General features: G+C 36.3%; 1 pseudogene; it reads left to right on the top strand.

The window, feature by feature from the left end:
• The first annotated feature begins 212 nt into the window (after positions 1–212).
• LOC122668537 lies at positions 213–22494 on the top strand (annotated as a pseudogene).
• The last annotated feature ends 5207 nt before the right edge of the window (positions 22495–27701 follow it).

Here is a 27701-nt window from a genome sequence, read left to right as displayed (position 1 = left end):
CTTTGTTCCCGGAGACCGTACAGCTCTGGTTTGATTCCGGTCATAACCAGGTTGGTATCCATTATCCAACTGATCATCTCATCCTCCTCACTCCTCTGCAGTCCTATTCTATACTCTTCTCCTCCAATTTCAAATTGAGCCTCAGTTCTCTTCTTCTTTATTATTTGTAAATTTATTTTATTCTATTTAATAATATGATATTATTGATGAGAATGGATTGGGATTTAAAATTGTCTTCTAATGGATTGCAGGTTCTAATGGAGTGGGATTTAGTAAGAGTAAGGTTAGTAGGACTCCACCAATTTTCTGACTCTGTTTTACACTCAACTGGGGACAGTTGATTTTTTGAGAAAAAAAATTTATTAAACCCCACAATAAGAACTTCCCCAACCACTAAAATCTGCATGCTTTCTTCAATTAATGATGTTTTCTAGGTCAATAGTTAATCATCTTTTTGTATGGGTATTTGATCTTACATTTTTTCTTTTCAAATGTCCCTAAGTGACAAAATTATGTGATTTATGTGATCTAGGACCTAATGACAGCGTGTGTTCAGTTCAATTGACCCGTGAGGGCTCTTACATACCAATAGGAACAAATCTGGTGAAGTTCTGGTAAGTTTCTGTCATTCAAGATTAAAGCATCCAAATTATACACAACTTCTACACATATTCTTTCTTCAGCTCTTGTTTTGGAACCAGCATTCTCAACAGCCAATCTTAAAACTAACAGAGCACAACACTGCTGTCAAGGCCATTAATTGGTCACCACACCAGAGCAGCCTTCTTGCATCTGGAGGTGGAATTGATGATCGGAGTATTTGCTTTTGGAACCCACAAATGGGAAACAGCTAAACAGTGTGGACACAGACAGCCGGGTTTTATCTGATTTATATATGCAGTCATCAATATATTCTTCTACAACAATTGGATAGACTATTTACTAATTTATTGACTATCACTTGCATGTCTGCAATCTAGCATGGAGTAAGAATGTGAATGAGCTTGGTAGTACTCATGGGTACTCTCAGAATCAGATTATGGTGTGGAAGTATCCATCAATGGGCAAGGTATAAGGATAATGATACTTGGCAATGCAACAGTGAATTATGTTTCAGAAAAACCTAATGGTGTGAAATAAGAAAATGTTGAAACCTGGAATTTTATCATATTGTTCTATTTTGTAAATATACTTCTTTTTCCATGATTTTGTTGTGTTGAACTGAATTTTGATATGAAAAGTTGCAATCTTAACTGGACATAGTTTGCGAGTATTATATCTTTCTATGTCATCCAATGGGCATGTAATCAATGCTTTCTATCAATTGTGTATGCTTATTCATGTTCCCATTTATAAAATGCACACATGTTGATCAAATATTCAACTTACATTGGTGCAGAACAAGCCAGCTCTGTTAATGTTATTGGAGGTTCATTAAGGCCAGAAGAAGCCGTAGCATGGGAGCCCTTAGCCCCATTCATCGAATCCTAATGGTCTCTATAGTTGTCATAGCCACGGTTCATGTTAAGCCGGACTTTGGTGTATCAACCCTAATTGGAACCAGGTATGCCTGTCATCCTGCAACTCTCATAATATGGTAACTCTCTCTTTCTCCAAACGGATATCTCTCAATAGTTCCATCTTTTTTTCATTAACTCTTAAGAGTCTTGACCATCCCCTCTATCGAGACAAAGGAGGATTCATATATTCACACTTAGATTTATCTCTCTTAAGATTGATTCAATTCACGATCTTGTAGGTATGTTACCTTCTTTTATTGGCAAAGAAGAACAAGAAACCTAAAATTGGACATGCCATGTGTAGAGATAGTTGGTGGCTGCAAGATAGGGCAATAAAATGGGCCTCTTACAAGATGAAAGTTTAATGTCACTTACTTCAAAATCATTTTAACATGCAAAAGGTAAATTATAAATCTTCTTTGGCTTCCTTCTATCCAAATACAACTATTTTTTGCATTCGTTTTTTTTTTAAACTTGATTTGCTAAAGGACCACATTCCCTCTCTCCCTCTCTCCCTTCAAATAAAGTTAGTTGTTTTTTGTTTGATTGGTCTTCATTTTGACTATTAGTGGTTCTTATTCTTAATACAATTTTAGAGATGATTTTTCTTATTGAAGGACGTTGATGCCGGGATCATGAAAGCCATGAATCACGTTGAATTCTCTCCTAAGGAGAGGCATATCAGAAGTGTGAGTTTATTTATCCAGTTCAATTAGATTTTGTTTAGTTCATCTTCTGAATTTTCCTTCTTTTTAAAGAAATGAATTCCACTTCAGGAGAAGTTTGAAGGATGCAAAGGAAAAAAGTTGATGGAAAATGTGATCCCTTTTTAGTGTTACAACCTATGTATGTTGGTAGTAGGAGTCAAACTGAAGGAAGACTGTCCATACTGGTAGAGCAATATTAGAGCTCCATGGTCAGATACAACATTGAACTAGAAGATGTCCTTTGTAAGAGCCTTGAAGACTCAACCTGCTTGGTTTCCTTCCATTTTCTGAACTTTGATGGCATAGGGTGAGAATATTTGTGTGGATGCAATGCAGTATGGGAAGTCAAAGAAGAGACTGGAGTAAGTGACAAATGTTCAAATTTTTGTCCGAAGTGAACCTGCAACCTTACTTTCATTCGATATTCAATCCAAATTTCAGTCCAATATAGATGATGTTTTAAGTATTTTTGTTTCTTGATGTGGCAGATTGACACAGAATTTGTTGAAGTGTTAGCATTCAGGTTAATCTCATATTATTCCATGAATATTTTGGTTAGTTTTACATTAGATTATATATTCCCTTCTCGTAGTCCTACATTGGAACTCAACTATATCCAATCTTTATATTTTCAAATCCCAGACTAAAATCATGGAATTCTAACATTTTGACATTCTGCAAGAGGGGGCACTTTAGGTTAGAATGAAATGGCACAATAGATTTTGTGTGGCCAAGTAGTTGAAATAAACTCTAATTGAGTTGAACTGAAAATTTGATTCTTACATACTTTTTTCCCAGTGTGTGGCATGTTGGAGCAGCTGAATGTGTATCTTGATTGTTTTATTATATTTAACTTGCAGCGAAAGCCAAAAATCATTTTTTGAGAAGCCAGATTTATTCTTCTTTTGTATTTTGTGTCCCCGCTCCTTTGAACTCCAGATACTAGAGTTGGAGCAGATTGAAGCAGCCCAGGTAATTCCTCTTTGACAATTTTCTAGAAGCAATATTATATTAGCCTAGAAGGCTTTCACTAACTGATAACGATGCTCTCTTCTTTCAATTTTAGTGGATGCCAATTGAAGAATATGCTGCCCAACCTTTCATCCAAGAACATGAACTTCTCAAGTATGGAGTTAACATCTGCTTCGCGAAGATAGTTAAAAGGGTATGGTGGATTTTCTGGGGCGCTCACAAGATCAAGCTTTTCTAATAAACAAAGCTACTTGTGCTTGAATAGCAGTTATCTGAACCACTCTCTGCATTTTGGAAAAGTTTCCTAAAATATATTGTATAATGTCAAATTCTTATTTAATTCTTTCAATGTATTATTATTTGATTTTTTGTGTAAATTGCTCTTTGATGCAAGTGGAAAATGAGCTATTCTTTGATTTTCTATCATAATTAATTACTTTTGGCATCAAGTCAGTGGAAACAATAAGAGTACACTTCTTGAACTTATCCTCTATGTTAATAGGACAAATTTCTTGAGTACTGAGTTTGAACAAGTGTAACCTTGTTTATGTAAACAGATCTAAAGACTGGATTTGCCCATAGTGAATCTATCTCAGGTAATCTACCTGGATGGTTAAGATATGCAGGTTAAGAATTCTGATCTTGAAGTTCTCCATTGTTTATATAAAGAAAGAAAGAATATACGCTTTGATAGTTTCAAGCATCAGCTATTGATGATTTGGGACAATATTCCATTTTTTTTTTTCTGATGATACTAAATAGAAACACCCAAACATGACACTTCAAGTTTAGATAAAATTAAATTGTCTTTGATAGAATATCCAATTCTTCATGTAAAAGTTAAAAGTTAAAAGTTAAAAGTTTGATCTTTTGTTACTTTCCCGTCCATCCATGTTCTCTCTTATTTTACAACACCTTAAGTTTTCAAGAGAATACGAAAATGGATAAATAGCTTGAAATTGTGACTAGAGTCGGTAATACAGAATTTTTTTTTTTTTGGTAATGAATAATACAGAAACTTAAAAGAAAACTTGTAGTTTTGGGATGTGGACAATGTCAACATTCTCACAAGCACAGATGCTGAGGGTGGACTCTTGGAAGGTGTTGTGTTAATTTGATTATCATTATCTGCTTGTAAATGACCTCATATTTAATTCAGATCCATGGATTATCGCTTTGATTACTTAAGACTCTGCTTCGCTTGAGGTTCAACAAGGAAATCTTCTTCTTGTTACCACAACAGATAATGGTTTTCTTTTGCGTTCTGATTGATGCAATGGATGTTTAGTTATTCGTATTAATTTTTGTCCATGAGTTCATCACTTTTATCAAGAGATTTCACTTTTGATTTGCCGAGTCCAATAGATCTTTCAGCTGGACTTTAATCTATTATTTTAGAAGCAGATTGAAGCTTCATATGATAGTAGATGATCCCCCTACACACACACCCCAAGTTCTTCCCATAATGCATTTGCACATGCAGGACCTTTGGTTTGTGCATTTACGAATCACCACTTTCATGCTACATATACTTCCACAAATGTGGATCCAAGTGCATGAGTCTCTCTCTCTCTGTCTCTCTCTCTCTCTCTCACCTAATAAATGCCCACACGTGCACATGTACTAGAGGAATTCAAGAAGGTTCCGATAGAGCAATTTGTCTTGTATTTTCAATATTTGATCTCTGAGTACAGGAAGTTCTATTGTTCATAAAATTTGCCTCTCATGTAATTTTGTTTAGACATCCTGTAAATATTTTTTCCCTTCTGTTTCGAAAGTAGTAAGGATGCTTAATCTATATGTAGTGTGCTCAAAGTAATTCATTCATTTCTTTTAAACCCTCCTCTTCCACGATTTTTGGAGTTACTGAAAAAAAAAAAAACTCAACTTCCTTTACAACCTTAATAAGTAAAACACACTCATTAGGAAAATGAATAAACCAAAAGCCTTGTATAGAGAGAGAGAGAGAGAGAGCAAGGGTTTTAAGGAAATAATTATAACTCTAATATTTATATACCACAAATAAGAATGGATTTTGTACCTTTGGTTTGTGCATTTACGAATCACCACAAGCCGATTCTCATCAGTTTTATGCCACAAAAATAATAAATTAACCTTATTAGTACTATTAACCTTCATATCAGTTTCCCAAATGCTCATCAAACTGCATGAAAAGCTCTCTCTCTCTCTCTCTCTCTCTCTGTGCCACATAACAAAAGTCCACACATGCAAACCCACGTGCATTTGCACGTGCACATTTACTAGTATATCTATAAATGGATATCAATTGTTCAGAGATGAAATGGGAATCACAAGGAAGCAAGGATCACAATGCTAGGGGTGTCGAGTAGCCATTCAGAGAAATCATATAGCCCCATCTTTGATTACAAATGCAGAAATAGCGAAGAAACTAACAAGACCACAAATTAATAATCATGTAGTCAAATATTTTTCACATAGGACCAACAACTTCTCACCTGAATCTTGACAAAGAGAGGCACAACACTTCTTATGCATCCCCACCAGAAAGGGTTAATTATCCTGATAATGAGAAGAGAAACCCCTGATCGTTTTTACGACCATTACGACAACAAAAATGGTGAACTGTTTACATAAGTAATGCAGATCAATAACCCCAAGCCTATTTTTGAGATTAGGATAACAGGATTTGCAGGTAGGATTCCAGGAGAACAGAACAGGCATGTGGAAAAATAAACAGTTATGAAACTAAACAGAAATGGAATAACATAATATAAGGAAAATCAGAAATTCAGATATAAGAAATAGAGGAAGTCGATAATCAGAAACAAGGGAACATTAAAGAGAAATAAGAAGAAATCTGATATGGTAAGGTTGCTCCATTGTGACCAAGTGGTTACAGGTTCGAATATGGAAACAGCCTCTCTATGAAAGCAGGGGTAAGGGCTGTAAGGCTGTGTACACCCTGCAGTGGCGGGAGCCTTGTGCACTAGGTACACCCTTTCATTAAGGAGAAATCTGATATGATAATCCAATGAATCAAAGGCCAGGAAGCTCTACCCAAGGTCTCTCTGGTATCTGATCTATCATATTACATAAGAAAAATAGGCTTCTAAAGTGATATTTAAGGGACATTTGGATTGATACGAAAAATAATGGAAAAAGGGCAGGGCACAGATAGTAATAGAGAATATTAAACACATCCCAATATAGGTATTACTGAAAACAAAACTGTAGGGCAAAGATTACGGAAAACATGTCTACAATAAAGATTTATGTTTCTAACAGACAAGTTTTTTCATAAATTTTCTATGAAAAGCATAGAATGCTACTGATGCAGGAGCACTTCCTTAGACCGGAATGAACTTGTTTGAGAACCCAGACCAAGAACCCAGTCCAAATTTAGGCCTTTAGTCTAGTAGAATATTTTAGGATTTTATACATTCTTGTTCTTGGAATTCTTTGTAATTTTTAATTATCTTTTTTTAATAAACGCTTTAGTTAAAGTGAAATACGTAAGGATTTAGTTTCTTTATTTCACGTTTCCTTGTTGAATTAGTTTCCTAGTTTTATAGTAGTTTACAGTTGTAAGAATCTGTATTTACTTTAAATATGCTTGTAACCCAATGCATTGAACAGATTTGATAATGAATGAAATTGACTTTGAGAATTCTCACGAGTTGTGAATGTGAAGCAATTGGTGGCCGTGTGCCTTCCTCTTCTTCTGCGGTTCTCACTCCTCTCCCCTCTTGCTTTCTTCTTTTATTACTTTTTCTGATCGTTCTTATCTTCCATCTTTCTCTAGTTACTTGGTTTCTTTTCCACACTCTCAAGCGACCCCTGTCGTGGGTGTTAATTGCAGTTTACAGAGATTGGTTCGAACTCCGTCAACCCTCAACCATCCTGAAATTTCATGTTCGTAATCCTTACCTGAGGTGACTTAACCTGGAGAGTTTGACACACACATCTCACATGTGTAGTAAGATCCAACCTGCTGTTGGGATTTGCAACTGTATCAGCGACCTGATCTAATTTTCAGAGCATCAATCCCAATTGCTTGGTGGAAGATTTGACGTATTGCTGGTTACATTCAAGAGGATTAGGAGTTGGGATTCTTCTCTTAAAATTTCAAGACGATTGGGTTCTTATTGGGAGAGTTCTAGCACCCAACCTCAACATGTTCGGACTCTTCTGCACTTTCCTCGACTCTAGTATAAAGGTTACCGATTGGGCATTCATAGGCATAATACCCAGTGCCATTGCAGCGATAGCACATATCTTTGCTGCCCTTAGAACTTTCCATAGAAGATCCTTTGCTTTTTGCATCTGTAGGTGTGAATTGGGAAGAACTGCTTCCTCTAAATGAAGCAGGGACAGATTTAGATGCCCGTTCACCATTAGAGAATTTTCTTGAGAATAACTCTACTGATTGGGACGCATATATCCTCGTTAATGGTTGCCTAACGTACTGTTCTAATTCCAATGCTGATTGGTAGGCCGTTTCAACTGAATCCACTGTTTGTGGAATCATTTCTTTTCTAATCTCAGGGTTAAGACCAGTTTGAAATTGAGAAAGAGTCACTTTGGGATCTTCATTCACATCACAATGGAGCATTATCATCAAACTTATTCATATAATCAGCAACAGACATGTTACCCTGCCGAGGAGTAATCATCTGGTCCAAAATCTGATCTCCTAAAGGATTTTAGACCAGATGATCAGATATAAACCTATAAAATATTGGACCTATAGAAAGGGGGCTTGGCTCCACACCAACTTGGATTCACTCCAAGGTTTGCAGGGAATCACTCATGCTGCAGAGAATGGGAGGAGATCACACAAGGGCCAACATATTTTCATTGTCTTCCATCCCAGAATACAGTCTTTTAAAAACCAAAATTAGAAAAGAGAAATAACTCCCTAATAACTACTTTTGTAGAAATTACTCCCTAATAACTACTTTACCAGTAATAACTTCCTAATTACTACCCCACTTAGCATTACAACATTAGTAGATAATAGTTTTGACAGCAAATAAAATAAAATAAACTACACATAAATAAACAGAAATATGCATTCACACAAGTTAATAAGGGACATCTAGACACAATGAAGTGATGTGTGGCTGTGTACATCTGCATCTCCTTTGATATGTCCTAAATCCCTAAGTGATGTCCTCATCAGTTTTTGAATTATTGTAGGGTCCTCGTGGAAGTGCTAGTGCAACAGCACTGATTTTGTGTCTTCTTGTCCCGATGAAGTTTGTAAGTCTCTTTCCACCCCCTCTCCTCTCTCTCATTTCTATGAATGTGCGTTGACTTGTTTCACCATTTACTTTTACTTAATCTTCTGCAGATATGTTTGAGCAAAGGGAAGGGCTTCCATTCTCCGCCATGTCAGTTGATCAATATGTGTGGGTTTCAGATTTTAATTGATTGCCCAATTGACCTTTCAGCCTTGGGAATCTTTTCTCTTGTTCCCACTTATTCTTATCAACCCCCAAACATCCAGTTCCCAAATTCATCAATACAGAATTCAGTTTCTGATTCGAGAGATCAGAAAAGGCGTAGAGTCAATGAAGCCCTCGAAGCAGATGATCTGATTAAAGCAGTGCCTTGGTATAAGACTGTTAATACAATGTACTTACTGAATATTTCATTCATTGATGTTATATTAATCTCCAGTCCAATGGTTATCCTTGGGCTGCCATTTCTTACTCGAAATAAGAATCTCTCAGCTAAGGTAAATGAAAGCTATAAAAACCAAATTTGTTATTAACTTCTTGATTTAATGTGTATTAACTTTGTTGATTTTGGATGACTTGTCAGATTTATGCAACTGAGGTGGCTGTAAGGATTGGACAACTTATGATGGAAGATCTTGTTTCAATGCATATGAATTTTATGGGCCTAAGGAGGACAGGTTCCCTCATTGGTTGAAATGGGAGGAGCTTGAAACGCTTCCATATGAATTGAGGGAGATTATTATGGGAGAAGATGGGGCAGATTTTGTTAGCTGGCAACCCTTGTATAAGTAAATTCTCTATACATGTTAATTCATGGAACAATTGAACTATTCTTAGAAATATTTGTTTCTTCAGTTTGATTATTTATGCCTCATCCATGTTTCGGTATACTAAATCTAGTATCATGTCATGGTTCTACATTTTTTGTGCTTCGATGGACTAAAATGGTTACAATAAATTGAAAATGTTTGAAATTGATAGCTTCACAGTGTTACTGTCTCTGCAACCAGTAACAGTCCGCCTGATTTATTTTGGGAGGCAGGTTTGCTGCAACCCTTTGCAGGATTTGGAGGGTGCAAATACTGTCTTAAGGACAGAATGATTTCGTTCGACTCAGGCCATCTTTCTGTCCTCTCCTTTTTTGTTCAGAGTTCTAACAATCTTAAGACAGTAATTGTTCAATGGAGGAGACTGCAATCATGAAGATACCTGGGAACGAGATAAGCAAACTTGAGAAGTTTGATGGGTCATTTTTCAAACGTTGGAAAGGGAAGATGTATTTCTTCCTCACTGCTTTGAAACTTGCTCATGTCTTGAACGAAAAGAAGCCAGTAGCACCGACACCGACAGACACCACTGCAGAAGCTTCAAGTGGAGAGACACCGGTGCAGAAACAACAGCGCCAGAAGTGGGAGCAAGATGACTTCATGTGCAAGGGCTACATCCTCAATGGGTTATCAAACACACTTTATGATGTGTATGAGCCCAAATTTGCAGACAGCACGTAGAGAGAACTATGGGAGGATCTCGACAAATGTTTTACAAAATTGAGGATGCTGGCAACAAGAAGTTTCTTATAAGTAAGTTGTTTGATTACAGGATGGTAGGAGATAAGTCTATTATTTCACAAACCTATGAGTTGCAAGGTCTCATGAATCAAATCATCTCTGAGGGCCATTCTCTTGACGAATCTTTCCAAGTGTCATCTATTATTTCAAAGTTACCTTTTGCTTGGAAAGATTGTCGGAAAGAGTTGAAACAGAAGAAGGATGCAATGACTATGCAAGAGTTGATTAAGTATATCCAAGTTGAAGAGAATTCTCGCAAACTGGATAAACTTGAATTGGAGGAAAAATCTCCAAAGGCTCATGTCATAGAAAATGCATCTTCTAAGGCAAGAAGAGAAAGTATGATGGGAAAGGCACTGTTTCTGAGAAGAAGAAGGGTACATTTATTAACCCCAAAGCGGCTTGCTGAAAATGCGAAAAAGTCGGTCATTTCAAGAAACAGTGCAGAGTTTATATCAAGGAGAAGCAACAAAAGGACCAAGCCAACATGGTTGACAATGATGACTGGGCTGCTATGATATCTGAGGTATATACAGTGGGTGATGATGAGGAATGTTGGATCGATTCCGGTGCAACCAAACATGTTGCTAAGAACAAAAATTTGTTCAAAGTTTATGAACCTATAGCAGATGGACAAGATCTCTTTATGGGAAATTCTTCAACTGCTAAGGTCATAGGTAAAGGCACAGTGGTTCTGAATCTCACATCCGGGAAAAAGCTTACTTTGAATGATGTACTTCATGTTCCTGATATTAGGAAGAACTTAATGTCTGTAAGCTTACTTGACAAACATGGATTTAAAATCCTGTTTGAGTCAGGGAACATCATAGTGTCCAAAGGGGGAGTTTATGTTGGGAAAGGATATGCATCGAACGGGATGTATAAATTTAATATGATTAATGAAAATTCATCTTCTGCGTATATTGTTTCTACTTTTGATACATGGCATTCTAGACTTGGGCATGTTAATTATAAGTGCATGAGAAATATGGTTAAATTAGGTTTATTACTAGAATACACATCTTCTAATCATGACAAATGTTTTGTATGCATCAAGTTTAAAATTGCTAGAAAATCTTTTAAGAAAGTAGAAAGGAATACACAACTCTTAGAATTAGTACATTCTGATTTGTATGAGTTAGAAGGTATTCTAACTAGAGGTGGTAAAAGATATTTCATCACATTTATAGATGACTATTCAAAATACACATATGTATATCTGTTAAGGACTAAAGATGAGGCTTTGGAGAAATTCAAAATCTACAAAGTCGAAGTGAAAAACCAATTGGATCGTAAGATTAAAATCTTACGAACTGATAGGGGAAGGGAATACTTCTCCACTAATGATTTTTGTGAAGTTTATGGAATTATCCATCAAACAACGACACCCTATAGTCCTCAACAGAATGGAGTAGCAGAAAGAAAAAATAGGACTCTAACAGAAATGATGAATACACTTTTACTTACTTCTGACTTACCAAAGAATTTATGGGGGAAAGTATTAATGACTGCTTGTCATATACTTAACCGTATACCCCATAAAAAGACTAATATCACTCCTTATGAATATTGGATGAAGAGAAAACCTTCTCTTGGATATTTCAAAGTATGGGGATGTAGAGCATTGGTAAGATTAACTGATCCTAAAAGACCTAAATTAGGTGAAAAGGCAATTGAATGTATTTTCATTGGCTATGCCCAACATAGCAAGGCCTATAAATTTCTAACGATGGAATCTACAGAGACCGTTAGCCAAAATATAATTTTGGAATCTAGAGATGCTGAGTTCTTTGAGGATTCATTTTCTAGGAAACGGAAGAATGAAAATACAAACAAAGAGGATCAAGATATTGTTCAATCAAATTCTGAGAATAATGAGAGTGTTGTTAGAAGAAATAAAAGAGTTAGAGTGGAAAAATCTTTTGGTCAAGATTTCTATCAATTCTTGGTAGAAGGAAACAGAAATGAAGTTACATATTCTTGTGTGTATAATGTTGAACATGATCCATTGACTTTTTGAGAAGCCATGAATTCTCAAGATTCTGCTTTTTGGCAAGAAGCTATAAATGATGAAATGGATTCTCTCATGGGTTTTAACAGATTTACCTCCTGGATTTAAACCTATTGGTTGTAAGTGAATTTTTAAGCGAAAGCTTAAAGCTGATGGAACCATTGATAAGTTTAAAGCTAGGCTTGTAGCCAAGGGCTTTAAGCAAAAAGAAGGTATTGATTATTTCGATACATATGCTCCTGTTGCTAGAATTAGTACAATTAGATTGTTAATTACTTTAGCATCGATTAATAAACTTGTTATACACCAAATGGATGTTAAAACTGCTTTTCTAAATGAAGATTTAGAAGAAGAAGTTTACATGGAACAACCTGAAGGGTTTGTTTTGAAAGGCCAGAAAAGTAAGGTTTGTAAACTAGTCAAATCTTTATATGGTCTAAAACAAGCTCCTAAGCAATGGCATGATAAATTTGATCAAAAGATTATAGCAAATGGATTTAGAATAAATGAATCTGATAAATGTGTTTATTCTAAATTCAAGAATGGACATGGTGTTATAATATGTTTATATGTTGATGATATGTTAATCGTTGGTACTAATACAAGCACTGTTTTGGAGACAAAGGCTTTCCTATCTTCGTGTTTTGATATGAAAGATATGGGTGAAGCAAATATAATTTTGAGAATCAAAATTATTAGATCCTCTGATTGTATTTCTTTAACACAGTCTCATTACATAAAGAATATATTAAAGAAATTCAATCATGACGACTGTAAACCAGTTGCTACCCCATATGATCATTCTATTAGATTAACTTCTAATGAAGGGAATTGTATATCTCAATTGGAATAAGCTAGTATCATTGGCAGCTTAATATATGCCATGCAGTGCACTCGTCCTGATATAGCTTTTGCAATTGGTGTTTTGAGTAGGTTTACTCATAACCCTGGATAAATTCATTGGAATGCAGTTTGTATAGTACTTAAGTACTTAAAGGGCACAATGAATTATGCCTTAAGTTATAAGGATTTTCCCGCAGTACTAGAAGGATACACAGATGCTAATTGGATCACAGGATCCGACGAATCAAAGTCCACAAGTGGTTGGATATTTACCTTGGGTGCAGGATCAATTTCTTGGGGATTCAAGAAACAGACTGTAGTTTCACACTCCACTATGGAGTCTGAATTTATCGTTTTAGCAATGGCAGTAAAGGAAGCAGAATGGCTTAGGGACCTCTTAACAGAGATTCCTCTGTGGCCTAAGCCAATGCCTGCTATATCAATATCTTGTGATAATGAAGCAACATTATCAATGGCTTATAATAAAGTCTACAATGGAAAGTTAAAGCATATCAGTTTAAGACATAGCTATGTAAGAGAACAACTCATCAAAGAAGTTGTGACTATTAGTTATGTAAAGTTAAAGGAAAATTTGGCTGATCCCTTTACAAAAGGCCTGGGTAGGGATATGGTATGGAAGACTTCTAGGGAGATGGGTTTAAAGCTTTTAAATGAGAGGTAACCTGCAAGTGGAAACCAACTAGACACTAGACCAACATCTAGTCAACTAGTTCAATGGAAAAACATTTGTAGTAATAACCGATTATGCACTAAACTAGTAGAGATAAGATTTCTTGACATCTCAAGGTAGTGCATGTTTATATGGAGAAACCGACAGAGGGTAGGATCAATCCTTCAATGAGTCTATGCCTTATAGGAAATGCAAGTCATACAATTGCATTTTATTAGATTCACCTATATAAGTGCAGGAAGTGGGATCGCTTCTACGAGATTCAAAGCTTGTCTCTAAGGCACTTATGAAAACCTAAGATGAAAGCACAAAGCCATAAATGTGCGGGTGTTATTGAAACTATGTTCAAGTAAGTCATATGTCTAGTATATTAGATTTGTCGCTATAAAATTCTAAGTTCAAGACTACGGCTACTTCGTTTTTGACAAGTACTAATGTATTTTGACAACATAAAGGTTCAAGTCGAAAGACACCTTTATGTAAGTATAATTTAGAAGTATAGAGAGTTTATTGACTGAGGCTCAATTATTTTAAAAAATTGGGGGAAATTGTTGGAATTTTTCAAAATATTAATGTGGACTTTTAGTCCCACATCGGCTATGAAAGGAAAGCTCATTGGGTTTATATGTGTTAGTAGTTAGTAGTTATTATTATCACATGTAATGTTAGAAGAGATTGTACGGTGCACTTGCGAGCGAGGACGATAACCGTCCAAGCATGTACGAGTGTGATTGCATGTGCGTGCGCGTGCGTGAGGCGCAATGTGGCGCTTTGATGGCACACTTTGCACTTCGCACATGCACATCATCGTAGTATGTTGCCTTAATCTTTTCGGGATCGACGGTGTCTGATGAAAGGGTGCTTAGGATCGATCCGACCATTGGATCGGTGGCTGATCAAAGAGGGAGTGCAACCCTTGGTTTAACATTGACCCCAAGAGTTGCAGCCCACACGAACAGCCAAGGGAACCCAGTCCAATAGTCATGACCTATCAGGTAAAGCCATATGAGCCAATGGGTGTGACCCATCCGAACAGGCCTTGTGGGCCTATAAATGGGCCACGAATTCTCTCAGTCCACATATCAAAAAATCTCTGATAGCTTCACAGTGTTACTATCTCTGCAACCAGTAACAGTCCGCCTGATTTATCTTGGGAGGCAGGTTTGCTGCAACCCTTTGCAAGATTAGGAGGGTGCAAATACTGTCTTAAGGACAGAACGATTTCGTTCGACTCAAGCCATCTTTCTGTCCTCTCCTTTTTTGTTCAGATTTCTAACACTTCATATCTTTGATATATTGGAGTATTTTCTTCCCTTAGGTAGTTGTAAATACAATGGCATGAATCCTCCTAAATTTTGTGGCTTTGACTTGATTGCATTTTTCATTCTTCTTGATCGAGCCTCATGTATCGGTTGTTACCTCAATAAACTAATGATAATAGAGCACCAATGTACCATTTAGCAGATAAAAATGTTTCAAGTTGTAGTGGATTAGCATTGGATTGTGTTGTTGAACTTGGGTACATCCCCAAGGACTAAACTATTGATACAATATACCTCTTTTGTATTGTTTGCATACGAAGTGGGTGTGAGATACCAACATCTAGAATTTGTAGCTAGTGCGATCCCGAGTTCGAAAAACCCTATTTTGGGTTGCTAGGGCCCCCCACCCAAGCTAGTGAAGGGATCAAAATGCAAAGGTAATGTCAAATATTCAATTTCCAAAGCAGGTAAGGCCCTTAAGGGTAAAGCAATTGAAAAAGGGGGACAAGTTGGGAATTAATTCCAAAGGTAGAGGGTACTTCTGAAACTAACAATATTAAAGATATTGAATGAATTAAATCAATGTATGAAGGCTAATATGAAAAGTACAAAAGAAAACGAGTAAATAACTAGAAGAAATCTCCTTCCTTTGTGAAACCAGAACCTGCGGAGGTTTTTGCTTGTGTACGGGTGGTAGAACTCTCTCAATAGGAACCCAATCATCTTGAAATTTTAAGAGAAGAATCCCAACTCCTAATCCTCTTGAATGTAACCAGCAATAGGTCAAATTTTCCACCAAGCAATTGGGATTGATGCTCTGAAAATCAAATCAGGTCGGTGATACAGTTGCAAATCCCAACAGCAGGTTGGATCTTACTACACATGTGAGATGTGTGTGCCAAACTCTCCAGGTTAAGTCACCTTAGGTAAGGATTACGCACATGAAATTTCAGGAAGGTTGAGGGTTGAGGGACTTCGAATCAATCTCTGTGAACTGCAAGTAACACGCACGACAGGGGTCGCCTGAGAGTGTGGAAATGAAACCAAGTAACTAGAGAAAGATGGAAGATAAGAACAATCAGAAGAAGTAATAGACGAAGAAAGAGAGACTGGAGAGGAGTGAGAGCCGCAAAAGAGGAGGAAGGCACACGGCCACCAATTGCTTCACATTCACAACTCGTGAGAATTCTCAAAGTCAATTTCGTTCATTATCAAATCTGTTCAATGCATTGGGTTACAAGCATATTTAAAGTAAATACAGATTCTTACAAATGTAAACTACTATAAAGCTAGGAAACTAATTCAACAAGGAAACGTGAAATAAGGAAACTAAATTCTTACGTATTTCACTTTAACTAAAACGTTTATAAAAAAAAGATAATTAAAAATTACAAAGAATTCTAAGAACAGAAATGTATAAAATCCAAAAATATTCTACTAGACTAAAGGCCCAAATTTGGACTGGGTTCTCAAACAGGTTCATTCCGGTCTAAGGAAGTGCTCTTGCATTAGTAGCATTCTATGCTTTTCATAGAAAATTTATGAGAAAACTTGTCTGTTAGATACCGAAATCTTTATTGTAGGCATGTATTCTGTAATCTTTGCCCTACAGTTTTGTTTTTCAGTAATACCTATATTGGGATGTGTTTAATATTCTCTATTATTATCTGTGCCCTGCCCTTTTTCCATTATTTTTCGTATCAGTCCTATCACCTCTTAAATATCACCTTAGAAGCCTATTTTTCTTATGTAATATGATACATCAGATAACAGAGAGAACTTGGTTAGAGCTTCCTGGCCTTTGATTCATTGGATTATCATATTAGATTTCTCCTAAATGAAAGGGTATACCCAGTGCACAAGGCTCCTGCCACTGCAGGGTGCACACAGCCTTACGACCCTTACCCCTGCTTTCGTAGAGTGGTCGTTTCTAGACTCAAACCCGTAACCACTTGGTCACAATGGAGCAACCTTACCGTATCAGATTTCTCCTTATTTCTCTTTAATGTTCCCTTGTTTCTAATTAACGATTTCCTCTATTTCTTATATCTGAATTTCTGATTTTTTGTACATTATGTTTTTCCATTATTTTTTCTGTTATTTCTATTTAGTTTCATAACTATTTATTTTTCACAACTGAAAAGCACTCTGCTGTTTGTTTCCTAGACTCAAAAATTGTAGTGGTGTAATAGTTGAGGTCCTAGAGGTGACAGTGCTTCCTTAATTTTCATCTTCATATGCTTCCAAATTCTAACCTTAATTTTCCTTGCCTAGCCCTTTATTTTTCATACCTTTCCTGCCATTGTAATGTTGCCCCTTTTACTTCTAAGTTTCCTGAACAGAACCTTTGTTCCACTACGTCTTTCCACTCAAAATAGTTCTGAAAAGTAGTATCTCAATCCAGAAACTTCTCAGCATATCTATCCCTGAAGATTAGTTACCCCAGTCCTGAGATCTTCAACATTCAATGAATTTCAGGTTGTTCATGAGTAGCGGGAGCCGCGGGACAATGAAATGGATTTTCTTCTTCATTTTTGGATCCAGCTTCTGGTAGATCTGAAGGTTATGGTCGTCTTCTGGTGCCTCCATCGACCACCTATGATTCTTGGCACTGCAGATTTTGGAATCGCAACCTAGTTAATCAAGGCATGATTGTAGCTCGGCAAATGGTCCTGTAACTGAGATTTCATACAGATCTACTTCGTTTGTGATGCTATATTTGACACAGGAAGAAGCAAATTCCAAATGTATCATGATTTTGTTTGTGAGGAAATTACAAAAAAAGTGAGAAAAAAATGGAGCTAGAGAATGGTTAAAGACTACTAGTTGCTCTTCTAGTTCAATGGTCCAGGTCTGAAGAGAATTATTTCTCTTGTTCAAGGGGAATATTTCAAAGCCTGTGTCTACATCCATAATAGCACTTCTATGCCTTAGGTGACTTGCTCAAGAGGCTAGAAGTAGCTTGATCATGAAATCAGTCTTAGACTCACGTGGCTGTTTAACAAAATAATAGGTCATAAATCAGCTTTAAAAAAAAGATAAGAGTGATACCCATGATGACATCTCTACATTCGACTAGCTACTTCGTCTCACCATAAACTGTTTTCTAGTTCTGCAATGGGTCAATTGGTTTCTAATAAGACTGAGTATACATGGTTTCTAGTTTAATGGTAAGGATGCCAATTCATAACTGCAAACTATAGTGTTTTCTGTTTATTTCGAATTTAGTTATATTTATTAATGAATAATGTGTCAGTGTAACAGATGTGAAGGATTGTATGCAGAAAGTACAGTCTGTTAGATTTGCCGAAGAAGTCTGCTACAATGGAACATTGATTTTAAAAGCATTCAGTTCTGGCCTGGAAATTGGAACATGTAACTGGACAATAGATGGTCCAAGAAGAAACATTACCTATTTTTCAAGCTCCATCTTCGAATCTGCTCATGCAATGAGTTTTGACAACAGTTCTCTTCAAGGGAATGATCTGATCCTATTTTCTAATTTCTCATTGTTGCATGATGAGGTTGATGTTAGTAAGGATTCCCTTGCCCATATGAATCAGATAGAGTCTGAGGTCAACCACCCAACTGCCAGTAGTTTCTCAGCCCTAAGGTATATCCCTATTTAATTTTAATGTTGTTTATAAATGGCTTCTCATTGTTTTTCTGGTTCCATATCATTTAATTCATTTAGAACCCGATCATCTGTCAGCTTTAGCTTTTTTCCTTTCCCTGCCCCTTTTCAATAGCTGCAGTTGGAGATTAAAATTTCAATGCTTGACATGTTGCAGGAATGATGATAATGATGGGAAGAATTTCATCCAATCACTCATTGGTATTGAAGAATATTCAGAGGAGATGGACAAGCTTGCTTTCATCTGCTCCTACGCCATAGACTCTGTTACACAAGGAGGTTCTATCCTTGTACTCATTGGTCGACTTGGAATTGTGCTGCAGCTTTTGGAGCAGATATCACAATCTCTTGAATCTGCAAACCTAAATGTAAAGTGCTTATGCTCGGAGTCTGAACCAAATTGATGAGTTATTACTTTATTGCTCAAGTTTAAGAAAAGATCTATTTTTTTTATTTTTTTTTATGCGGCAGATCCTTGTTAGCCTAGTCACGGGCTCTTTAGAGCCTCGTTTCCTATTCCATACTACTTATTTTGTAGCTTAGGTGATCAGTTCAGAAGTTATGTTTGAATTAGGAGTTGAGACTCATTGGGAAGTGGTGACGACATTAGGATTGTCTAATCCCCATGTAACTAGCATAAGAAGCCATATACCCTGCCCTAAGGAGGCCACGGAATTTTATTTATAAATCTTAGACGTTCTTCTACATGGCTTCATGGATTTACTAATGTGGATCCCTTAGTTTTTTTGGGTGGATTTCTATTGATAAATTAACTAGTCAGTAGCCCTTTAAATTTGTGCCTGCAAGTTGGGCTTTGTTCTCTACTGCTATTCTTTAAATCTTAATATGAAACTAAATAGTTTGAATTGTTCCGTACATTTTAGATTTTGTAGCCTTTTTCTATCAATTAACCTTCTTTCAAATTAAAGTTCCATTGTACAGTTTAATATTGTCTGCAAAACCTTGAAATTCAAACCAGAAACCAGATCAGGTTCGGTCACACCCTTTCAGATCAGAGAGAAAATTTTATAATTGAACTTCTCATTCAATTGGAAGGCGAAGACAACTACTAATATAGTAGACTTGTTAGTTAGACAAGGGGTTGCATTCGGGGCACTCCCTTCCTTTGCTGTTTTAGTCTTATATTTTTCTGTTCTTTTCTTTATGGTCATGTCTTGGAAGGTAGAGTAGGACCCCTAGATTGTTGACCTAAACTTCAGAGCTATTGGTTTTTTTGGTTTTCAAGTTGTACTGCTACTCCTGAAGACCCTACTTTTCAATTCTCATAATTTCTGATATTGACGCTAAATTCCTATTCTGATTTGGATTTCTTAGTGAATTTATTGTCCAATTCAATATCTATCTCTCTTGTCAGTGTTCTTTAGTTGTCATAGCCTAAGCAGGAATCTACATTTCTAGTTCTATTAGGATTGGTAATTTTGGTTTCTATATAATCCATCAGTTTTTATTGATTTCTGTTAAGAAAATGCTCAAATATATCAAAAGATAGGTTGTTGGGGCAGCACCTTTTTTGTTTTTACATTATAATTTATCTTTTCTCTTCTGTTGATAAAATTTAACTCAGTTTGTTATTGGAAATTGGGAACTTTTAACATAATGATCCTACTTCTGAAATCTTCAAAATTTAGAAAAATCTTCTTAGAGTATTAGAAGCAGAATTGCCCATGACAAGAATGACTTGTATGCTATTTGGAGAACATGGCATTGGGAACCTTTTACTTTGCTACTGCCTCTCCCCCCCCCCCCCCCAAAAAAAAAAAATAAATAAATAAAAAGGGGGTGGGAATTTGATGGTTGCTTTGGTAGGCCCTTCTGGTAGTGGGGGAAAAGTCTTTTAAAGTCCTTTAGAGATTCTTTGGGTTTTTGTGTGGAGGTTCTATCATAGTATAGAATCAAATAGGCCCACCTTGCTCTAGATGAAGATGCAAGGGTGGTGTTGCTAAAAGACACCTTCTCAGCCTTACTATCTGACACAATGGTATTAGCTAATTGTTGAGCCCATTCTGGTTACCATGTCTAGCCCAACATGTCTCAACTTTATGATTGGGCTTGCAACAAAAGGAACACTGTATGGATGAGGAAGTAGCAGTGGATGACTCAATATTTGGAGATGTTTAACAATTTGATTATAGCTGTCTCAGGACACAGAACCTAATGGAGAAGCTCTAGATGAGGATGCAAGGGTGGTGTTGCCAAAAGACACCTTCTCAACATTACTATCTGACAAAACAATACTAGCTAATTGTTGAGCCCCATTTCGGTTGTGGTAGAGACAATAGAGAAGGTGAATATCTGAAGTTTGAAAATTAGGTGGTGTAGGCAATAGAGAAGGTGCAGGTATGAGGTTTGTAAATCAGGGAATGATGGAGGCGTTAGAGAAGGTGAAGGGTAAAGGGTGAAGGCCAGGGAATGGTGGAGGCGGTACAAAATGTGAAGGGTGAAGGTCGGAGAATGGGGTTGGAGAGCAAGGGTTCCAAGAAAAAAAAAACAAGAAGTTTATCAAACCTATAAACAAACCTGGTATGCTTCTAAAAATCCAGCAGCAGAGCAAGGGGCTGCTCCTTGATTGAAAAATGCTAGTAAATTACTCCATATCGTGATGTATTCAGTCTAGATTTATACTGTACAGGATCCACACAAGATGTAATCAGTAAGTAGATGAAAACAGCAACACACCATGAAGATAACCCCTAGTTTTTCATGTTTTCCTTAACTAGGGTTCATAGGATATACAGAAACATAGGGTGCTACAATCTAAAGAAAAAACTCCTAATGGAACTTTTAAAACATAGAAGTAGCAGTAGGTACTAGTTTGGAGAAGCTCTGATACCATTAAATAATATTAGAAATAGAAAACAGAATTAACAATGTAGAAGAAGAAGAAGTGTGGAAGAAAGGAGATAAGAGACTGCCACAAGGAAGAGCAACAATCCATACTTGTGGCAGTCCTCTCACCAACAATATATAAACAAACAATTACAATACAGCAAGGACTGGAAGACTTTTCATCTTCAGTCCTTGCCGTAATAGAAGACTAATTAGACTACAAGATAAAGTCTGAAAGATAAAACTAACGCCAACTAAAACTGAACAGAATATTGCAGGATTTGACTATAATGCCCCTGCAGTACCATATACATATCTTAACGGTTGTTTCTTTTTTTTTTAAAATTTTGAGTTGATCATATTTTTGGTTGCTACTGGGTCATTCTTTTTAGTAACCCATACTGTTTATCTCTGTTATAGGTTCCCATATTTGTTATATCTAGTGTGGTAGAAGAATTGTTAGCATTCACCAATATTGTGCCTGAATGGTTATGCGAGTTGCGTCAACAGAAGGCATATTTTCTTCAGAACTAATTATTCCTAATACATGAACACATTAATTTGATTACAATAGACGTCATGAAGAAAAATAAACATAATACTTTCTTTAAATTTAATTTTGCAGCTGTATTCTGGCAATCCATTGTTTGGGCACATGGAGCTAATAAAAAAAAAAGAAGCTTCATTTGTTTCCCACAGTTCATTCACCCAATTTACTGTAAGACTTTGCATTTGTTCAAAGACCTATTGGTCGGATTTCCTATTGTCAATGATTGTCAATGATGTAATTGAACAGGAACCTCTTTTGAAAGATAAATTCCAGTGCTTCCTCTTTTTGGGATCTATTTATTTTAAATCAGGTGATGTTTTTGTACACAGGAAAATGTGGCGAGAACTTTGTATCGTGTTTTCTCCTCACTGCTGTCTGCGACTTGGTCCTGTTGTTCCCTTGCTTCATCGGTGGTTTAGGAATCAACACTGTTTACTTATATAGGAGGTATTCTTTATTCTGCAAATTTTTTATTCCAACACTGTATGTAGCTTTTCCAACATACAAACATACTTGCATTTAAATTCTAAAGCTGACTCCCACTGAGTAGTGTTATCATTATGCAAACTTGCAGCCAGAAGTGGATAATGCTCTTGCTCTTTCACCTTTCAAGCCAGTAGCGATGAAGGTCCTTCAGTGTTCGTTTCTTTCTGGAATGAAGTAAGGGTTCATGATTGGTCTTGTTAATTAAAGGTGTTTCTGTATTGCTTAATCTAACGAAAACTTTTATAGTTTCTATTATTTTCTTTTCTTCATTTCCTTCCCGCTCCCCCCTCCCCCTTGAAAGCAGTGTAGAATGATTGAACCATCCCAACCACACAACCTTCAACCTAGTCCCAAGTTAAAGTGCTTATTGTGCAAGCATAGAACCTGGTAAACTTTGGTGTGTCCATGAACTTAGCTATAATGAAATATAAGCTGGAATGACCGTCAAAATCAGCTAAATGCTCCTTGAGCCCTATGCGATACCCAAACAAAAAATTAAGCACTTAAACCCTATGCAATACCCAAGTTTGAATTAGGCTTGCATTGATGCGAGGGTCTCAACTCCAGCCCAAATTCACCTAAATGTCGTCTTAGATTTTTCAGCCTGATCAAGCAAAACAGTATGTTGGTTTGAGGTTTAACAAGAGTGAAGACATGTCATTATTTCTGTCCCATTGAAAGGAAATTAGAGTGTTGGAAACCATGGAATGCTGTGGAAATATTATTGATATTTTGGAATATATGGATGTGGAAAGTTTAGGAAACATTAAAAGATGCAACTTAATCTAGGGAATGATGGAATAGACATGGGAACAACTCATTATACATATACTTCACTAATCAATCATTTGAAAAGGAAAAAAATAAAAGGAGATTTTATAGCTATTGGTCCATTTTGATGGTTATATTTGAAGCCAGTAAGGCCGAACCGAAATTACGCCAAGATTTTAAATGGAATCTAGTCGACAATACAATTTGGCCCAAGAGGTTGCGTTTTTATGGCAGATGTTATGTATGTGATTAACTTATTTGGAAATAGAGAAACAAGGTATTATTTGAATACAAGTCAAGAGAAACATAAAAAATCTATTCAATCATTTGGCTATGATTGGGTATGTGGCCTTGACTATAAATCTAGGTTGATTTGATCATTCTTTGGAATTTTTAACCCTGGGTTGCTATGTGCTGGATTATTAGCTTCGCATGCATTGCACAGGTTTTACATGCTAGTATGGAAGCTGCAAAAAAAATTATGTAAATACATTTCCAATCAACAAAACAGATATTAAACCAGATAAGTTTCTCGCATTAATTTTAAAGGTTTCCATCTTTGAAGAGATAGATATTAAATATGAGCAGATAAGTTCAAGATAACAGGAAAGTATACATTAACATGATACTTTAACATAGAAATTGCTGCATGAGTTATCTGGAGGACATCCACGCAAGCAGCAATGGATCCATCTGCGAACGAATTATTATCAATCCAGGATTATGTAACCATGTCTCCCCAATCTAAGAAATTAACGCTCGCCTTTATCTACAACAGGAAGATGTAAAAAATGCCCTTCATGCATTATATACAATGCTTCAAGGATTGTTGTCTCCAATTTTGCACATTCTGGGTGGGGTGTCATTACCTACAAAAAAAAATCACAGAAGTAAGGAAATGCTATCAAACTGAAAGTAAGAAAAGCATCCATTCATTCAGACAGCTTAATGTTGGAGGAGTCATCTTGAGTGCATACAGGTATAACATTAATTCACTAATAGTGAATATTAAGCAACACAACATTATTTTATATCAATAGTATCAGGAGTTAATTCTTTAATGTCCAATATGATGGGAACGTTATTTAGTATCAAACATCACATTAAGCTAACTAGCTTGTGTAGAATTTGAATAATCAATACGAACTGCCAAATAGTCTAGAAAGAGAAGCATAACATCTCAAGTCTGTGAAAAGAGTATGTAACCAGTAGGTCGACTAGATTACTTCTAAAAGAACACTTTTATCCAAGCCCTGTATAACTTCTAGATCCAACTAATAAGGGATTGTATCAGCCTACAACTACATACCGCAAAAGGAAGGATCAATAAGTCAACCAGTTGGATAGGATCTACAAGTCTTCTAGTTGGGGTTCATATCTCCCTCCTAGTATTATCTTCTTACCTACCTTGTGCTCATGAGGTAGATAAACTTCCAAGAAGTCAAATCCCACAAGAAACACAACCTTCTACCATCTATGCACCCTCAGTTGATTCAGTGGAAAAAATTTACCATTTATTCAGGAACTATTGGTGTCACAACTTGGCAGATTCATGGTATTAAGAATCCCTAACTGAAATAAGTTAGTGCATCTGGATGTTTCCATAGCACCACTTTAGATGGCTTATATGAAGTTTCCCAAATTTACAATCCACTTGTGAAATTTTAGGAGGCCAAATTCTCTGATTTTGGCAAACCTAATTGTGTCCAGTTCCTTCTAGGAGGTAGAGGAAGGAAGTGCACTAGGTTCATGTGCCCATAGATACTATGTATTTCCTAAGTGAAGTTAGATAATAAGCGTCACAAAATACAAGTGTAGCATGAAGAATCCATATAGTGTCTAGCCCTATTGAAGTGAGTAGATTCAAGGAGAAAATAACCTATTTTCACTAAACAAGAAAAACATCATATTGCATCCCAGAAGTCTACTTTAGAAACTTTAGGAGTTCATAGTATTGGCGGTAATAAGTTTAACTCTATTAACAATTTAGTACTACACCTCAGAGGAGGTCTATAAGAATATCATGACCTCTGAGGTTTTTGATCATTATGAGCTTCCCTTGGGATTTTAAGGTCAATCACTTACCTCCCTCAATTACATGTCTGTCAATTTAAGCAACAAATATGCTGATTTCATTCAAATGGTACCTTTCAACCATTGTAGCCCTAAGAAATTGATTAGTTATCAATTAGAAGGCCTACTTTCCCTCATTAATGTTTTTAATTTCTCTAATGTTCTTACTATCTTTCCCTCTATCTGAGGTATTGCTCTCTGTTAAGTTGTAGTCTTATAGATGTCGGGGACCCCTATTGGGCCCATTCTTCCTGTTGGTGGTATTGAAGTTAGGTAGTAGTCACGATAGGGGGAATATCCATATCATGAGAGAATTTTAGTTATTTATGGTTTGGTAATTTTCTTTCTTGTTTTAGTTTCCTTGACTGCAATTCCTACTACGAGTACAGTTGCTGCATTATAAATAAAGTACGGAGGTCCAGCGATAGAATATTCATTGATTCCACCGCTGAACCAGTTCTCTTCTCATCCCTTCCCTCTCCATCGTTTCTCTCCCTATTTCTCTCTTTGTTTCTTCTCTTCTTCAATCTCTGGTTGACTGGTTGTTAGGTTATCCCTTGTTACACACTCAAAATTACAACCCAAAACTTGTTCATTGTAATTGCATAGAACTATCAAGGGATTGATAAACAAGTTGCGAGAGCTTCATTTTTTATACTTAATATGGAAAATGATTACTATTCTTCACCTTACTTTAGACATGTTGTTTAGTTTATCTCTAAACCTGTCAAAAAATTCATAGTTATTGTTATGATACCAATTGAAATATAGCTGAGAGCCTCAAATCATTAACTAATTTAACTAAATCTCTTAACCACACAGAAAAGAAAGCTCAAGTGAAAGCTTTATCTCCCTCTTTGAGGTGCCTAAAAGCGAAGAGATTGAACAACTAACACTAGCCTAGTCCCTAAACGCCACTAAGATTTTGAATCTATAAAAGGTGATAGTCACCAAACCTAGCTTTTAGAAAATTAATTTGGCCAGACCAGCCAGCTTCTGTACAGTTCGGATAGACGTCAAGGTCTGATATTTCTTTTTCCACTTCAAACCAGACCCAGAACTGTGGTAACATTACTCTTCGTGACTATCATAACCATATAAAACCTACTACATCACATCAAATAAATAAGAAAAAAAAGACCTACTTAATCAATGAAACATTTAAAACATAACAAATGCTGATTCTGTAGGGTTGCATTTAAAATAGTCACAGCTTGCTAAAGATAAGTTATCAAGCACACCACTGAAAAAGAAAATAGGGTGAATGCACACTTGTAAAGATAAATTACAAAAATGAAGGTTAGGTAAAGCACAAGAACATGTAAGAACCTTTTCAACAAGAGTCAGCTCGGGGGAAAGATTTTGAGCCACAACTCACATAAGCACATCTTTCGAACTGCAGCCCAGAGTAACAAACAACTATATAAGTATGCAAAAAAAATACAAGGCATTGGACACCATATAATGTGCATCTTGCACATGACAGGTGTTCTAAACCACACACACAGAGAGAGCCAAGTTGAGAAAAGGCTTATACGTAAATATCCCCTGAGGTTTGTTTCCAATTGCAATAATCACTGAACTAACTTGCAACTCTTGCATCTTTTTTGTCGCGAAATAGACACTATCTGATGGAGACACTATTGCAACCCTGCAAGTGAACACAGAATAAAAATTGGCAATAAGAAATCATTTCCAAAATAACAACATGCTAATGAAAGACTTTGACAAAGACAGGCCAACAACGAACTCATAAGCAAATAATATAGTACTTGGAATTTTCAGGGATGGCCGTTGACAAAGAAGGTTTAAACATCCGCTCCTTGAGAGTTTCAATGAAGATATGGAGCTGCAACCAAAAACAAAAAGTAGAAAAGATTGGAATCTATCGATTTGCCACCTTGCATGAAACTAATGACAGATTAAAAGTGAAAATGTTTCCAACTATCCAGGTGGGTCATATAGATTCCTTTACTAGCTGAGATTTCAAAGATGACACAGCTGAACACCCCCCCCCCCGCCTACCCCCCCCTACCCAAAAAAAGAAAAAGAAAAAAGAGGAACCAGACCAATGAAATAGGAGGCACCTTGGGTTGGTCTGTTTTGAAGTTTCACTGCCCACCACCATTGTCCAGCCAACGATGAATGACTTTTCAGCTTGTCGTTTAGGCTATCAAAATTTATCTTCCCATTTGAAATGGCATACAAACAAAGAGAGACGTGTTCTTCCCTCAGATATGGCACTTAAGATAGAATTCACCAGACAACAATGGCATAGGAACATGTCAAGCCGTTTTTGGCATCCAACTAAAGCCACTTAGTGGAGGATTCTATGATCACCTAGATTTCTTTGCCAGTGATCATCTGACCTACCTAGCAAGCATGTCCTATATATTAAATTGACCCAACACATACTATACATTGTTTTATAATTGAGGGAAAAAGAAAGAAAAACTAAAATCGATAAGCTTTTCTCCTTGCATCATCATTTCAGTATTTATTGGAACTCAGCCATGTAAAATATTAGTACTGTTTAAACGA

The sequence above is a fragment of the Telopea speciosissima genome, chromosome 7 (genome assembly GCF_018873765.1).
Source record: "Telopea speciosissima isolate NSW1024214 ecotype Mountain lineage chromosome 7, Tspe_v1, whole genome shotgun sequence".
In the NCBI taxonomy this organism is placed as follows: Eukaryota; Viridiplantae; Streptophyta; class Magnoliopsida; order Proteales; family Proteaceae; genus Telopea; species Telopea speciosissima.
The sequence above is the reverse complement of the archived record's forward strand: the minus strand, read 5'-3'. Positions and strand labels throughout refer to the sequence as shown.